The 16,563-nt window shown below is 51.7% G+C and overlaps 1 protein-coding gene across 2 annotated transcripts in view; it reads right to left on the bottom strand.

Annotated features, from left to right (window-relative positions):
* The window catches only part of HDAC4 (histone deacetylase 4), a 232,932-nt gene extending 217,006 nt beyond the window's left edge, over positions 1-15,926 (bottom strand). For both annotated transcript variants that reach the window (XM_081095399.1, XM_081095398.1), the window contains exon 1: positions 15,605-15,926. The gene's annotated coding sequence lies outside the window, so the exon portion shown is untranslated. The remainder of the gene's footprint in view (positions 1-15,604) is intronic.
* Positions 15,927-16,563: the final 637 nt, after the last annotated feature.

Consider the following 16,563-nt stretch of genomic DNA (forward strand, 5'->3'; position numbering starts at 1 on the left):
TAGCAGAGAATCACACCAATACTAGCTGGTTTCCCAGGCGAGGGAGGGCATGCACCCACGGAACAGATTAAAATTAGGCACTCATTATTAAACTGTCACTGGAAAAGCCGGGAACACCTTTTGTTTGTTTTTTTTAATAGGAGAATTAATGGATTTCTCTATTTGCTTACATTTGTGACAAGCAGTCTGTCTTTTATTATCAAGGCAGTCATAAAAAAAATAAAATGCTATTGCCACACATGCAATTAAATCATTAATATTTTTCCCAATTACAGTAACTGATTACTTGTATTGCTGATCTATTCTCCCAATTTAGTTCCTTTAATATTAATGATATTAGAAATGCTTCACACTCTCAGGCAATACAAGAGAAATGATTTCTGTTATCTACCCTCTGATCCTGTAACTGCAGGACCCCCAGTGCGGACCTGATCAGTCACCCAGGGACTGGCTGTGAGCTTGCCCTGGGCAGGGCTGGGCCAGGAGAACCACCGCACCACCACCCCCCACTACCACCACCCCCACCGCTAGGTAAGGAGCCTTCTAACTGCTGCACAGCACATGGGTGTTCTGATAGTCAATTATAATGTATTCCTTTCTGGAACAACTGAGGGAGCACTGCCAGGACCCCAAGTTCAAACATCAGGCACAGCCCTGAGGCCCAGTAAGAACAGCAGAGGCAGGGACGATCCCTGATGCTAAAAAACTGAGGAAACCAGCCATGAAGTAGAAATAAGAATGCAAAGTGAGGCTGAGACCACAAAAGCCTGCAGAGTGCCAAGGAGGGACCCGTGAATGGGAAAGGCCACCAGAGGGTACAAGGCAGCTAATCCCAAGTTCTTTAGTCCAAGAACACGGTGAGCCTGGGTGCGGGAGACGGACAAGTGTAGATGCTCAGCACCTACAGGCAGAGAGGCATCCCTGGGAGCCCTTCCGGAGTCTCTCCCCTTAGTTCAGACACCTGCTGCCCAGGTATGGTGTGGTCACAGACCCTAGGCCTCCTTCTGCTGTGGGAGGAAACCCTCTCCCAGCCCCTCTGATAAATGCTCTGCTGCAGGCCTTGCGGAGAATCGCTGACTCTCAGCTTCCTTTGTTCCGAGGCCTCCAACCCTTGCTCCATCAGGGCCTGCAAGGAAAGTGAGCCATGCCCTGCACACTGGGGTAGCAGGTGGGACTGCTCTAAGCACTAAGCAGGGTACAAGGGCAGAAGGAAATGGAGCTCCAACAGTGAAAGCCCAGTGGGGACTCTGTCTCAGCCCAGCCCCTCAGGGTAGGTGCTGGAAGGCAAGGTGGACTACAGGATGGGAGAAGACAAGTTCCACCTTGGTGAAAAGCCCTACCTCCCTGAGAAAGAAATACTCGGGGTTGGGAGGAGGTGCAGCTCTGAGGTCCCCGGCCTCTCTCTCTGGTTGGGACACCCTCCACACCTGAACATGTGAAAGGACACACGCCAGCCCCTCACCACGCGGCCTGGCAGACCCAGAAGTGCATCCCAGAATGAGCCTAGCACCTCCCATTTGGGCACAGACAGCAGTACCGCACATTCCCACCAGTTACAGAAGGAGAGAAAGGCAGGTGCTCAGGGCCCAATTCCTTACCATCAAGCCGTCTGCTCCTGCTTCGGTGTCAGCTTCCTCAACAGTCAACTGGATAAGGGTCTCTATGCCACAGAGTGTCGAAGGACTAACAGATGGTACTTAGTAACACACAGTGCTAAGGCACCGGCCGCTGGGCAGGGTCTGCCCAACCCACAGGCACATGAACCTAAGGAAGGGCAATAGCATTTCTTCATCCTGTGCCTCTCGGCAGGTCTAGAGCTAGGCCACAGGCCTCCCATATCCCACTCATTCCTGACAACAATTCTCCCCTGCAGAAACTCCCATGCCCACCTTGCAGGTGGGAAGACTAAGGCACAGAGGAGCTGTGGTGGCCGCTGGCCCTGTGGCCCATGCTGGCCAGGAGCACAGCTGGATAGTGTGAGGAACCAGCAGCCCATATGGTGGAGCTATGCTGGATGTGGCCTTGGCCTGGGTGAGTGGGAAGATGTTCCTACCCCTCTCCCTGCTCCAGTCCCTGCCCCCTTACACCTGTGTCCTCCTCTCCTGGCCCTGCCTCAGTTGTGCTGCCAAGTGGAGTTGCCCCTGCTTATGGTCACCCAGGACATTCGTTACCGGTGCCTTCTTCTCCCTCTTCTTTAGCCCAGCTGAATTCTGGATGCACAGCCCTGGGAATGCCCCCCGACAACCCCCATGACAGGCACACACACAGTTACACACAGTGCAGGCCCACATGGGGCAGTACGTGCCCACATGTGCACACATACAGGCACATGTGCATGCGGTGCCACATGGGAAATATGAAAACCCAGCTCCTCTCTTGTGATTCTCATTGAGCTGATTTTAGCTGCATGTCTACGTGCCCATCACTTAATGAGGAACAGTGGAGTTTGTGGAACTTGGTACATCTGATGACGGTTGGGGTGATGAAATTCTCCCTCCATGGAGTGCAACTCTCACCAGTTCCTCATCTCTAGGTATAGATCCTTTGTTTTTTAATCCTTACAAGTTTGGCTTTCTCCAGACATTTTGGCTTTCTCCTAACTCCCCCTCTCCTGGCCACAGCACTCCTGCCCAGACAGTCATGGCTCCTGTTGTCTAGAATAAAATTCGAGTCCTTTTGTATTACCTGCAGGGTCCACAGGGCTTGGTGTAGGTGATCTTCCCCAGATTCATCATCTGTGTCTCTGGCCTGGCTACATGGATCTGTTTGGTCCATTTGCTGGGCTCTCTGGCCCTGGGCTTTACTTGTGCTTGGGGCTTCCAGGTCCACAACTGGAGACTCTTATTAGAGACTCATTTTGGTGGCTGGATGGCTCCCTTTCGATTCCAACCAACCACCTACACACTGGAGGGTTGTGAAGGTCAAATGTTAAGCCCATCTATCTGATCCCAAAGCACATCCTTTCCAATGCACCCCTTGCCTGGAGAGAGGTGGGTATGGCTGATGGGGTTCCCGGGACTGCCAGGACTTGCTTTCACCCTTCCCAGGAAACCCTCAGCATTTGCCCCCCTCAGCATTGCCCTCAGAACATCCTCAGACAACTGCCTTGGTCTCTCTGGGTTGCTGGGGCACAACTCTGAGGGCAGCGGGACTGGTCAGTAGGAAGCACACAAGATGCCAGGAGGCCTAGCCCCACTATCTGAGGACCTTGCCAGACAGCAACACAGGGAGAGAGTGGAGGAATTTCCCTGACCTCTGTCCACCTTGCCAACTGGCCAGTTCTAGCCACATGCCCAACTTGTAGGGCCCAGGTCATACCCATGAAGGAGACGCAGGGAGGCCGGATGCCCTGGCATCCACTGCCACGGAAGTCCTGGTCAAGGCCTCACTTCCCCTCTGCGGATGGGCATCATCCCTCCCTCTAATGAGGGCTGCTGCGAAATTTCATGAGACAAGGTCTGTGAAGCATTCAGTATGGCACCACACACTGGGGCTCACAGGAAAGGCGGTGTGGAATGCTGCTGGGGCTGCTGAGAGCAAGGAGCTCCACGGAGGATGCTGTTCAGCTGGTTCCCTCATCACCATCTCTCCCCTTCCTTCCCCACCATAGTGATTTCCAGATGAGGGAAGCGGACTCCCCAACCAGCTTCTGGAAGAGGCTGAACCATTCAGCACATTCCAATCCATGGCCACAGTGACGGTTCAGAGGTGAACAGGTGACTTAGGGCAACCCAAGGAAAGTGAATCAAGACTTTTGTTGGGGCAAAGATACTCTCTTTCCTGGTGACATAAACTAGCAGGTGTGCAGCTCTGACAGCAACTGGCAGGACCCTCTTGGGACCAGGAAGCTGACTCACCCAAGAAAGGGGGGAAAAACAAGTCTGTCTTGATGACAGTGTGGAGAAGCTGGATCAAGCCATACCTGAACTCTTCCTTCACCTGCACCTTCTGAGGAAGCAAGTCTACCAATAACTACACAGTGCTCTCTGAACTTGCCATGAAGAGAAACTAACTGATGGAGAGCTACCAGATATATCCTCCTGCTCAATACTGAGAGCCACTCACGAAAGATTCCCTTAAAGCCCTAGCCAGTTTTGCTAAGTGGTTAGAGCATTGGCCTGAGGACTGAAGGATCTCTCTCACATCGATGTTTCTCTCTCTGTATCTCTCCCCCTCCCTTCTACTCTCTTTAGAAATCAATGGGGAGTGGGGGAATATCCTTGGGTGAGGATTAACAACAACAACAAAAAAGATGCCCTTGAAGTGTTTTTCCCATAATCCCAGGGAGGACATAATCTGGTTTCCTGCCTCCATGCTCCTCCATTCGCCAGAGGCCACCTGTCCTACAACACAGTTACACCTGGCCCCCACGTACACATGGCCCATGGAGCACCATCTCCTGTGGAGGGCCATGCCCACAGGGCACCAGAAGCACCCAGCCTCTCTGATCTCTAAGTCCTGGTGCTTACAGTTCCCTCCACACAGAACCCAACACCAAGGCCATGCAGGTTCCCTCAAGCCACAGCTGCCTCGGGGAGCAGCCTTCCCAAGGTCTTCCCACGCTGCCATCCATAGGGGGTGAGGAAGGGGTAGAATGTTCTGTCCCTGAGGCTCCCTGCTGTTGCATGATAAAGAACAGTGACAAGAAGGGAAGCCGGGACAGGGAAACCTGCAACTGGTGTTGAAACATGCAGCCAGCATCCCAGGACACCAAGCAATGCTCTGAGGTGAAGACCCGGCAAGAAATCTCCATTACGCTAGCTCATGGATCACCTTCAGAGCCAGAGACCTCAACAGCCCTGGCCTAGAAACAAATCACACCATGTCCAAGCCAGGAGCACTGGGACAGCAGGGCTGTGGTCAGCCCTATGTGTGGGATACACACAGCAGCACCCTCAAAGCTGATGGTGCTCCATGTAACAGGTGCTGCTGAGCTTTCAAGAACATCTCCAAAGGCTAAGAAACAGGGCCTGCGAGGACAAAGACAGATAACAACTCGCTCCCAAATGAAGTCCTTCAAGGAGGATCTGACCCGCCGGGACTTCAGCAGACAGATGCAGGCAAAAATGCCCTGAGTGGCCTGAGCCAGCACAGGGGTCTCAGGGAGTCAAAGGCTCAGTCCCCCACAGTTCCCTGCAGATGACAGCATACCTGAGGCCTGCCCACAGAGAGGGGGTAGAGAAGGGCAGAGCTTAGGGAGAGGGTCGACTGCCCAGCACCCCCATTCGGCCTCCTAATGGCTCCCAGGGAGGAGCCCATCTCCCATCCTACAGACAGAACATTCAACTGGCAGAAGCGAGGTGATAACAGCCAGTCAACAGAGGCACAACAGTGAAGGTGGGGTCTCAACCGAGGTGTGACTCAACACCCATGTTGTGTCCTCAGCACTCACAGCCATGGACAGCAGGATATCTGCCACCATGGAAACCCCTCTTGGGCACAACCGAACTCGCACCTCCACCCTTTACCCAGCACCTGGCTGCAACGAAACCTCAATGAGCCCACAGAGGAGCCACAAGGAGGAGAAAGAAAGCATTGGGAAGCAGAGTGCGCTGTGTGCCACTCTGCCCCTTCGGCTCCGTCCTCCACTTCATTAAAGAATTCTGAAAATAATAGCTTCCCCCAAAGGCAGCCCACACTTGGCCGAACACTACACATACTGACGCAAAAGAACATTCTTCTTCAGGGCACGAGTTAGGGCACATTTCACACTGTTGTTTTTTAACTCCTTGATCCAAAAGGTCGACTCTCCATCAGCCCAGGGAAGTGGCCAGGAGGTGACCTCGATGCTGCTCCACTGGGGACCCAGGGCTGCTGTGGGCAGAGGAGGCCACTTCCGGCTGCCCAGAGAGAGGCAGGCCACTTGGCCCACACTTCCTCGGGGACCTTGAGTAGAAAGGACCATTAGGAGGTTGCAGGTGGGCTGCTGTCCAAGCTGACAACGGGGGATGGGCTCAGGCTGCCACTAAACTAGTTAAAGGTGAACACCAGCTTCAGAGGAGGTACTGGGGAGGAGACCAAAGTTGGAACAGAAATGCCCCAGTGTCATGTCCTTCAATGTGTCCCTCTGACCTGGAAGCTGGGAAGGAATTACAACCCAGCCCTTAAGCTGGCAAAGAAAGGTTTTGCAAACAACAGGAACTGAAACCACCTATCATGACCTTTTCAGTGCAAAATTGTACATACATTTACAGCAGAGAGGGTTGCAATCCACAGTAGTGCATGCCGAGGAAGTCTGTATGATTCTTTGAAGGCCCACAGGGCCAAGGGCCCCCCAGCCTGAGTGGTTCTGCTCTTAGCACTCACTAATTACCCCATGCCCTGCATTGGTGGCCTAGGCCATGGTACATGACTGTACCTCCCCCTGGGTGTCCACAGCCCCAAAAGTGGGGTGGGGGCCAGGCTAATCAGAACTCCAAACCTTCCGCCCTAGCAGGGCTCAAACACCAGTCCTTAAAGAACCTGTGACATCTGCTGATTTGCTCAGTGTCCATCTCACGACCTGTAGGTCTGCCAGAGCCCTGCGTTCTTCCAGGAAAGCCCCTGCAGAGGGCCACGTGGGATTCAGAATAAGCTTTTGACTCCAGATGTACAAAACCAACAGCTGGATTAAAGGTTGGCTCAGGTCCCTTCTAGAATGTTCTCTAGAATGACTCCCATGGAGCTCAGGTCCTGACAGCTACTCCAAGGAGCCCCAGACCTAGAAGAGGGCTCTCAGGAACACTGGCTGAGGGAAGGAGGAAAGAAACAGTCACCTCCCTTCAGCACATGGCCCCCCCTGCTCCTCCCCCACCAGTGTGAGGTGCCCTAGGGTCCTCCCTGGAAGTGCTCAGTCCAAACACATGCCCCAGGCCGGGGGGGGGGGGGGGGGGAGGGGGAGGGGGAGGGCTGGGGCTGTGCACAACTGTGTCCCTCACTCTGTTCCCTCAGCCAGGTCAGATGCAGAGAGGTCAGGTTCATGGCACTTGGCAAAAAAAACCAGAAGAACAGAAGTTCAGAAACCTCAATGAAATGCAAGCAAACTGTGTGCAAGGAAGCAGCAGGGAGTCCTTCACGAAGACCAGCCCCACCAGCCAGTCCGGCAGGCTGTCCAGCTCATCCTTCCTCAGCCCTCTGGTCCTGAAACCCTCAGAGCTGGCCATCATCTGATCATGATGACCTTCCCACTCTGCAGAGGCCCACAGCCCTACTCTCGCTAAAGAGGACCACACCCATTTCCAGCCCTGCTTCTGCCTCCCTCCATGTGGGCCCTGCTCCTCTACCACCGTGGCCCCCAGACCCCCAGCGCCAGCCTCCCCAGCCTGGTGCACCTGTGAGTGTTTCCTCTCCCGGACCCCAGAACCCCACCAACGACTACACTCCTTGTGGACAGAGGCCAGGTCTTCCTGATGGAGACTGGGGTCATAGGACCTGCCACTGCATCTGCCACTGAGTTCCCCCCCAGGCAAGGAGCATTTATTTGCTCAACTCCATCTCCTCTCTGTGCCCTCACCTTGTACTTGGGATTGGGTACAGGCTTAAGATTTGCAAAATATTGACTGACCAATTAAAAACTGCAGGAAACACTCCCAAACACCACCAGCACCACTCCCCCATCAAAGAGAGGCCATAGGGCAGCGGTTCTCAACCTGTGGGTCGCGACCCCTTTGGGGGTCGAATGACCCTTTCACAGGGGTCGTCTAAGACCATCGGAAAACACATATATAATTACATATTGTTTTTGTGATTAATCACTATGCTTTAGTTATGTTCAATTTGTAACAATGAAAATCCATCCTGCATATCAGATATTTACATTACGATTCATAACAGCAGCAAAATTACAGTTATGAAGTAGCAACGAAAATAATTTTATGGTTGGGGGTCACCACAACATGAGGAACTGTATTAAAGGGTCGCGGCATTAGGAAGGTTGAGAACCACTGCCATAGGGGATCACAAAACTTCTCTCTGAAGTCTGAAAAAGACCACTCCAGCAAAGAGCACCGCTGAAGGTAGATGACATGCTCCCCAGTGAGGACTTAATTCCATCACCGCTAAACACTCCTACTTGGAGGGCGGGCTTGGGCTTTCAGGCCCTAAGAACCGATTTATTGTTTCAAGCGCAAACATCAATCCAACAAAAGCACTTGACTCACTCAGACGGAATACTTTATAAACAATAGTAAATTCACACAGCCTGACATTCGCTTTTTTAAACAGAGCAGACTCCAAAATGTTTACATACACAACTATATTAAAGTATCATATTAAAATTATGAGGTTAAATAAGAAGTGACTAAACAATGTCATTAACTCCAATATGAAACAAATGGGAAAATGCCATTAATAAAAGCAGCAGCTGGCCACCTGGAACACTGAAGCCCGGGCCGAGGACAAGCCACGTGCACCCACCTTGACTGTGTGCACAATAGCCCCACCATTTGCCACTTAACAGCTGTGTGTTTGAGGCCCTTTTTCTGCTCATTCCTCACTGGATCACAGAATCCACATCACTTTTATTTATGGCATTTACTTAAAAGCATGTAATCTCCAAAATCAGAACCAAGAAGTTCCCAGGTGGTGGCAGGAAGGAAACAGGCAATTCCAGAGAATAGGGAGAAGCACACAGGTGCCATGAAGCCCAGACCAGTCCTCAACCAAGCTCTCCACCAGGGCCTACACCAGCGGTTCTCAACTTGTGGGTCGCGACCCCTTTGGTGGTCGAGCGACCCTTTCACAGGGGTCGCCTAAAACCATCCTGCATATCAGATATTTACATTATGATTCATAACAGTAGCAACATTACAGTTATGAAGTAGCAATGAAAATAATTTTATGGTTGGGTCACAACATGAGGAACTCTATTTAAAGGGCCAGAAGGTTGAGTACCACTGGCCTACACTGTGCCCTTCCCTCAGCAACTCAGTCATTCATTCCTGGAACACCTACCGCCAGGCCTTGGAGACAGAGTGGGCATGAGGCCCTCAACCCCATGAGCCCCCAGCTCATCATGATGTTAGTGGTGACATTGAACCACTACCATCATGATGAGCTACTGAAATTGCACAACTGAATCCTATCAGAAAGGAGAAGAAAAGATGTTAGGCTTATATGTAACAAGGGTCAAAGGATATGCATGGATTGAGGGTCTGAGGGAAAGGAAGATGAAGAGAGGTGGTTCCAAGAAATGAAACAATGTGTGCAAAGGCCCTGGGGTTTGAGGGGCTTACTGAGAGCAAGGAAGCAAGCAGGGAGGGACCAAAGCTCAGTAAACAGACAAGTGCTATCAGAAGAGGCTGATAAATAAAGGCCAGCATCTGGCAGGATTTGAGAAAGGGAATGAAGGGTACAAACCTGCTTTCGGTGAGACCACTAAAAATACCATTTGCAGCATGGATGAACTACACTAGACACACCCAGACCCAGGAGGCCAGCTCTCTGCTCAGAGAGCTCACTAGCAAGTCAGAGAAACAAATCCCCTAAATTCTTCTAATGCTAAGCATATTTATCAACTTCCCAAGGATTTGGTCTTTCTCCCTTATAAATAATGTAATTGAAGAGTATTTCCCCCAATGGAAAATCAACTTTCTCTTTAAAAGTATTCCATGCTTAGAGAAAAAAGTTATATAATACCACTAGAGGCCCAGTGCATGAAATTTCTGAGCCCTCTTGCAGTCCAGGAGCCCTCAGGGGATGTCCGACTGTGACCCACAGGGACATCCTTAGCACTGCCGTGGAGGCGGAGAAGCTTGCCAACCTTGAGCCTGGCTTCTGGATGAGCGGCACTCCCCCTGTGGGAGCACACTGACACCAGGGGGCAGCTCCTGCATTGAGCATCTGCCTCCTGGTGGTCAGTGCGCATCATAGCGACCTGTTGTTCCGCCTTTCAGTCTATTTGCATATTAGCCTTTTATTATATAGGATTATATATAAAAAGACAATCAAAGTCCCTCACAGCTCATTTTCCTGAAACCCCAGACAACCACCATTATCACTTTAGACCAGTGGTTCTCAACCTTCTGGCCCTTTAAATACAGTTCTTCATGTTGTGACCCAACCATAAAATTATTTTCGTTGCTACTTCATAACTGTAATGTTGCTACTGTTATGAATCGTAATGTAAATAGCTGATATGCAGGATGGTCTTAGGCGACCCCTGTGAAAGGGTCGTTCGACTGCCAAAGGGGTCACAACCCACAGGTTGAGAACCGCTGCTTTAGACCCAAATACTTAAAAAAAAAAAAAAAAAAAAAAAAAAAAGCCGGAGCCGGTTTGGCTCAGTGGATAGAGCGTCGGCCTATGGACTGAAAGGTCCCAGGTTCGATTCCGGTCAAGGGCATGTGCCTGGGTTGCGGGCATATCCCCAGTAGGAGATGTGCAGAAGGCAGCTGATCGATGTTTCTCTCTCATCGATGTTTCTAACTCTCTATCTCTCTCCCTTCCTCTCTGTAAAAAATCAATAAAATATATTAAAAAAAAAAAAAAAAAAAAAAAAAAAAAAACCCTGGGTATTACTCAGGACCTGCTTTCCTAACACAATGCACTCTGCTGGCTGGGAGCCTGCACACACACACACTCCTCAGGCCGAAATACCAAAATGTATTTAATAAGTGTCACTTTTATAAATAACACTAGAGGAGGCCCAACGCACGAAATTCGTGCGTGGGTACGGTCCCTAGGCCTGGCCTGCAATCAGGGCCATGTTCCCCAGCTGCTCAAAGCCAGCCCCGCCCCCTGCTGCCATCCACCCCTAGTTTCCTGTTTGCCATTGGGTGATTAGAGCCTGCCAGCTAGGAGGGAGAAACTGAGAGGTGGTCAGTGCGCTTCATAGTGACTTGTTGAGCGGTTGTTCTGGTCATTCTGCCATTAGGGCAGCCGTGGGCAAACTACGGCCCATTTGAAATGAATAAAACTAAAAAAAAAAAAGACCGTACCCTTTTATGTAATGATGTTTACTTTGAATTTATATTAGTTCACACAAACACTCCATCCATGCTTTTGTTCCGGCCCTCCGGTCCAGTTTAAGAACCCATTGTGGCCCTCGAGTCAAAAAGTTTGCCCACCCCTGCATTAGGGTCAATTTGCATATTACCAATTTATTATATAGGATAAGAAAATATCCTGTGCACATCTGGATGGCCTTATGTTCATCATATTATTTCCTAAGAATAAATATTCTAGTTAGTAGAATTGCTGGGGAAAAGGGACTGACCACTTAAAATTTTGACACATAAAACTTTTCTGGAGAATAATCAATCATGATTTTTTGCTCTACGGAGAGCAAAAAATCATAATAGCCAACACTCATATTTTGTTTACTATTTGCCAGGCCCTATTCTAAGCACTTTCCATATATTAACTTACTTCAGTTTCTCAAAAACCACAGAAGATAGAAATTATCAGTAACACCACCAATGGGTGTTATCAAACTTACCTTTGCTAATATGATGAGCATAAAGGGACTCTCCTTTCAGCTGAATTTCTTTACAAGCAAAGCTTGAGTTTTTTACAGTAGCCACTGTGACCTGCATATTTATGTGCTTTGCTCCTCTTGCAATAGGGATGCTCATCCTTTTTTTTATTGGTTTGTAAAAGCTCTTTGCATATTGACAATTAAGCTCATATAGGTACTTTTTGTATATTTTTTCTCCCATAATCTCTTAACCTCACTTTTAGAATCTTTTGTCAAAGAGAATTTTCTTTAATTCTTATATTAAATCTGTCAATATTTTTTTCTTTAAGGTGTCTGGCTGAATTATAATAACAGATTAAATCAGTGGTTTTTCAAAGTTTTAGGTCCTTGGAGAGCATTCTTCCAAGGTAATCTTCCAGACAAAACACTGAGGGCCACCCTGCTCTGGCTGAAATGGGTGTGGAGCACCAGGTGTCCTCCACCACCCTCACCTGCCCCCAGGTAGCCTCAGGAGACATCCAAGCACTCCATGCAACCACCACTGCCGGCTGACAGGATTGTCAAGATCCCTCCCAATTCTATGGCGCACTGGAGGAGTAGGAGACAGCCTAAGAAAGCCAGAGCTACTTCCCAGAGGCTGCTGCAACTCTTGTCAGCTAGAACAACTCCATCAGCAGTGACCACAACACTGAACCCAGAAAGTATTCCAAACTGTCATCTTCTCAAAGAGGCTGTGCTCTCCCAAAGGGCTCACCTACAATGAACTTCAACTTTAAGACCACCACTGCCTGGAAGCCAAGGCATGGAAGAAGGGACCAGCATTTGGGTGCCAGTTGTTGTACTTTCACCTCTATCTCAGGTCTCTCCTCTGCAAACTGAGTACAGAATAGGAGCCACCTCAGGCTGTGGGGAGAGAAACGGAGGCTACATGGCATCTGGCCCAGTAAGTGCTCATTAAATGCTAGCCACTGGCTATGTAAGGGGAACACTCTCCTCCCAGGAGGGGCATTCTGGCTTCCGCATGGGCTGATACAGACGCTGATCTGTCCCCGTGGTTCTATGAGAGGTCACAGTGGAGGAAGCCTATGTAGGGCCCTGGACTGTCCTTCCAGAAAGTAAGGAGGCATGTCAGAATAGGCAGGCAGCAGAGAGATCCTGAGCAGCTGCAGATGCCACAGCCCACGCTGCACCCCATACAAGCCCCAGCCACCCCTTCTCTTCACACAAGCCCAAGAGACAATAAACATGACCTTACAAAAAGAACTCACGATTCTTACTTCAGTGACAATTTTCCCCAAAAGAATCACTCTATAAACATACTTAATAAAGTATGCTAAAATGCAGCATCACTTTTGACACGGGGCCCCTCTTCTGACTTGAACCAGGAGACACTGTACCTTTCTCTAAGGTCAAGGCCGAAAGCGCTGAGCCCATGCAGTTCACAGCATATGCTGACCATCTGAGACTGAAACAAAAACCCCTTCCAAACTTGATCCCTGACACCCACCCCAGGATCAAGGTGGGGGCTGCAACAAATGGGGCAGGGAATTGCCCTCTGGCTAGAACAGCAGGGACTGGGGCCCAGCTTCACAGGCTGAAGAACCAGGTTCCAAATCCGAAGCTCCCACCAAAACTAGGTACCCTTCTCCCCAGTCATTGATTTTGGTCCAGGGACAGAAAGCCCAGCACGGCCTGTCGCCTGAGGCAGCCCAGCACCAGCAGTTGTCCTTCCTTCCCTGCGTTTGGCTCACTCCCTACATCAGGTATTAATCTATTACTCATGGCAGCTTCTGAGCCATGAAAGCCCAGCCGTTTTCAATAGAGAACGGTATGGACGCATTCTACAGGAGTGATGAAATGTTTCTTCTGCTCTGGCAATTAAGACGGCACAAAGTCCCCTTTCCTCTGGTGCCACCCCCAACATCAAAGGATGAGAATTCAAAGCCGTTCATGCTGCATTGAAACCTCACAATGAAGCTGGAAAATGGAAGTCGATTACTGGGCATAAATATGCAGTAGTTAAAAGGAAAGGATTACAACAAAATTAAACTGCAGCAACCCCACAATGTGTGGAAACTTCCAGAACTAGAGTCTTCCTGGTAAACATAATGAGGGGCATCCTATCCTCATAAAGCAGGTTCCAACCACCGAAAATCAAGACCCGCACTCCAGCTGCACATGGCCAGGATGCCATGTTCCATTGATCCCACTACAGTAACAGCCCCCAAGGCCTCGGAGAACATGGCATTTGGAGATTTTTATTTTGCACGGCTGTGAAGCTGCTGACCACAGAACATTCTCTCTGGCTCAGGCCACATCTGTCCTTGGTCCCTAGGCCTTCTAGGCCTACAAACCATCCTCAAGTCATCCACCCCACCCCCAGCCCCAGTGCTCCCCCAGGGGCACGCATGCTGCCTGCGCCCCTGGCAGGAGAAAGAACCCTAAAGAGGGCAGTGTTACATCTGCCTGCTGTAGAAACCCTGCTTCTTTTCTGACTGATCCTTGTTCTTTTTAGGAAGGTATTTGATCTTAAAAATAAAAGCCCAGATCGCTGTAGAAGTCTTACAATGTGTCAGGGTGTGTGTGTTTTTAAAGCAGGAAAACACGTTCCTCCCACACAAATGGGAGTTCTAGGGCAAGATGCCACAGACCCAAGTGAGTAGACGGTCTGGGAAAGCTTGATCAGTCTTAAAAATAGATAATTGAACACAGATTTTAGGATTCTCAGGAGCTACCTGAAAAAAAAAAAAAATCAGATCTACATATTTTCAATATCCAAAACTCCATTCTGAAGGAACTTCTAGCAGGGTGGCATTTTGCATTTCCAATGATAATAGAGTAATTGTGTTGCCATAGTTACTGCAAAATTCTGCAATAACTTTTGTTGCTTTGTAAATGCTGTAGTGTATATTTGTGTACAAGCAGCTGATTTTCTTAATTCAATGTCTCTCCCTCTCCGTCACCATCACCACCTTTCCTGGCTGTACTGTGAAACCACCACGATCACAGCACCGCCCCTCGCAAAACGCACATAATTATCAGAAGCAATTAAAACTCCAGGTAACCATGACCATGCTACAAAGAAAAAGTGAAACCAGGCCAAGGTACAGACCCACTGGCACTCCCCCAGTCTTGCTGGGCGGGCTCTGGGTGAGGGCTGTTTGCATGTTTACTCCAGGCCTTCCATGCTTAGGTGGTTTGTGGGAATAAACAGAAAAGCCTGAGTGGAGAAAAGAGGAAGCGAAGTAACTACCAGGCCCTTTCCTCCCCCAGCGAGGGCAAGGCAGCGCTGCTCTCAGCAAGCAATTAGGTAGGTCTCTACAGTCCTGCAATTAGGATTTAGTTAAGAAAGTCATTAGTTTCAAAATAACTTAAGTTTAATTTCTGCAACGCTTTATTTGAAAATTGTGTCACAGCAGGTCAATTTACAACATGCAATAAGGAAAACACTTATATCAGCTGCCGCGAGTTATTACAAATTTCTGATGTGCCCTAAATGAGTACACTGGGTTCCACCCCCGGCCTTTCCAACAGATCCGCACGGTCTCCCGCGGTAACAGTGTCAAATAATGCAGCGATAAATGTAAATACGAGATAATTTGCTTATATTGCCGTGGTGTGTTTTTACAACGCCGGGAGACGCGGCTCACATCCTCGGGGCAGGACCAGCCCCATCTCGGCCTGTGGAAACCCTGCGGGCACCCAGACGGGGTCGCGGGCAGCAACCCGTAACCCCGTCGCGGGCCGGGGCGCGCACACACACGGCGCGACGGCGCACCCCACGCCGAGAGCCCCGGGAGGGACGGTTTTCTGCAAACTCACAGCCCTGACAAAGTTACATAAACAGCGCCCGCCGGGCTCCAGGAGCCCCCGGCCCACCTGCTGGGAACTCGGCCTGGCCCGAGCGACAGAGGCGCCGTGCGACCCCGGAGGCGAGCGGCCGTCCTGGCCCCTCCCGGCCCCGGCGGAGGGCCGTCGTTTGGCTTCGGTTGCAAGGAAGGTCCCGACCGGCTGCCGCTCTCGCCCGGGAACCCTCGAGCTAGGCGGCGCGCGCGGCCTGGGTGCCCGGGCCGGGAACGGGCTGGGCCGGGGGCGCGGACCGGCGTCCACCTGCCGGGCAAGGCGGCGGGCGGAGGGCGTGGAGGCCGGCGGCCTGCTGACGGCGGCGGACAATGGCCCGCGGGCCAGGCCGGACCGGGCTGCGCTTACCGCGGCGGCAGGCGGGGAGACGGCGGCGGCGGCGGCGGGCGCTCCGAGCCGCATCTCCTCAGCCTGCACCGCCACCACCACCACTGGCGGCGGGCAGGCGGGCAGGCGGGCAGGCGCTCGGGCGGCGGCGACAGTACGGACGCGGCCACGGCGCGCCGGGCCCAGGCGGCTGAGGCGGCGGCGCGGACGGACGGGCGGGCGCGCGGGCTCGAGCGCGGGCGGCGGCAGGGACAGTGCACCGCGGCGGCGGCCCCACAACCTCCCCTCCTCATTCACAAAAAATTGACCCACGTTGAACCATGATGCTGCTCCCCCCTCCAGCACAGAGTCAAGCGCTGATAGGCTAGCTCCGACGCCCGTCTGCCGCCAAGGCCCTGCCCCCCAGCTAAAAGTTCTGCAGCCATTGGCTGCGGCGGCTTTGCATCACCTCCCTCCCGGGCTCCTCCCTCCTGCCTGGTTTCTACTGAAGAGCTCGTCAATTACGGTTCGGCCCCGCCCTCCGCCCGCCCTTCCCGAGAGCCCGGCTGTCCTTTCATTGGTCCGCTGGAAGCCAAAGTACAGCCCCATCTGTTCCCGCCCCTCGTCCGGCAGAGGCCAACGGCCAGGCCAGACGCCCTACGAACAGCAGGGACGCTCCACCCCTGCCCGCCTTCCCGCACACGTCCTGAACCCCGTTGGCTGCCGAAGCTGCCAATCCCAGGGGGGCGGGACGACCAAAGGACGCTGCAGGCGCCAGCCTCTGGGTGCTTCGCCGTTGAGAAGGCGCACGGCGCGGGAAGTGACTGAAAACACGGGCCTTGGCCTTGGCCTGCCCGACTTTCCAGCCCCGTGCCGGCCCAGCGGTCAAGAGCGCGTGCCTGCGCGTTTAGCGGGTGCATGCCGGGGCTGGGACTGAGGCGGGGTGCCTGCGGGGCCTGGCCATAGCCTCCATCTTGGACACTGGCAGCGGTCACGTGTCG

Source organism: Myotis nattereri, assembly GCF_964212035.1.
Source record: "Myotis nattereri genome assembly, chromosome: 7".
Taxonomy (NCBI): domain Eukaryota; kingdom Metazoa; phylum Chordata; class Mammalia; order Chiroptera; family Vespertilionidae; genus Myotis; species Myotis nattereri.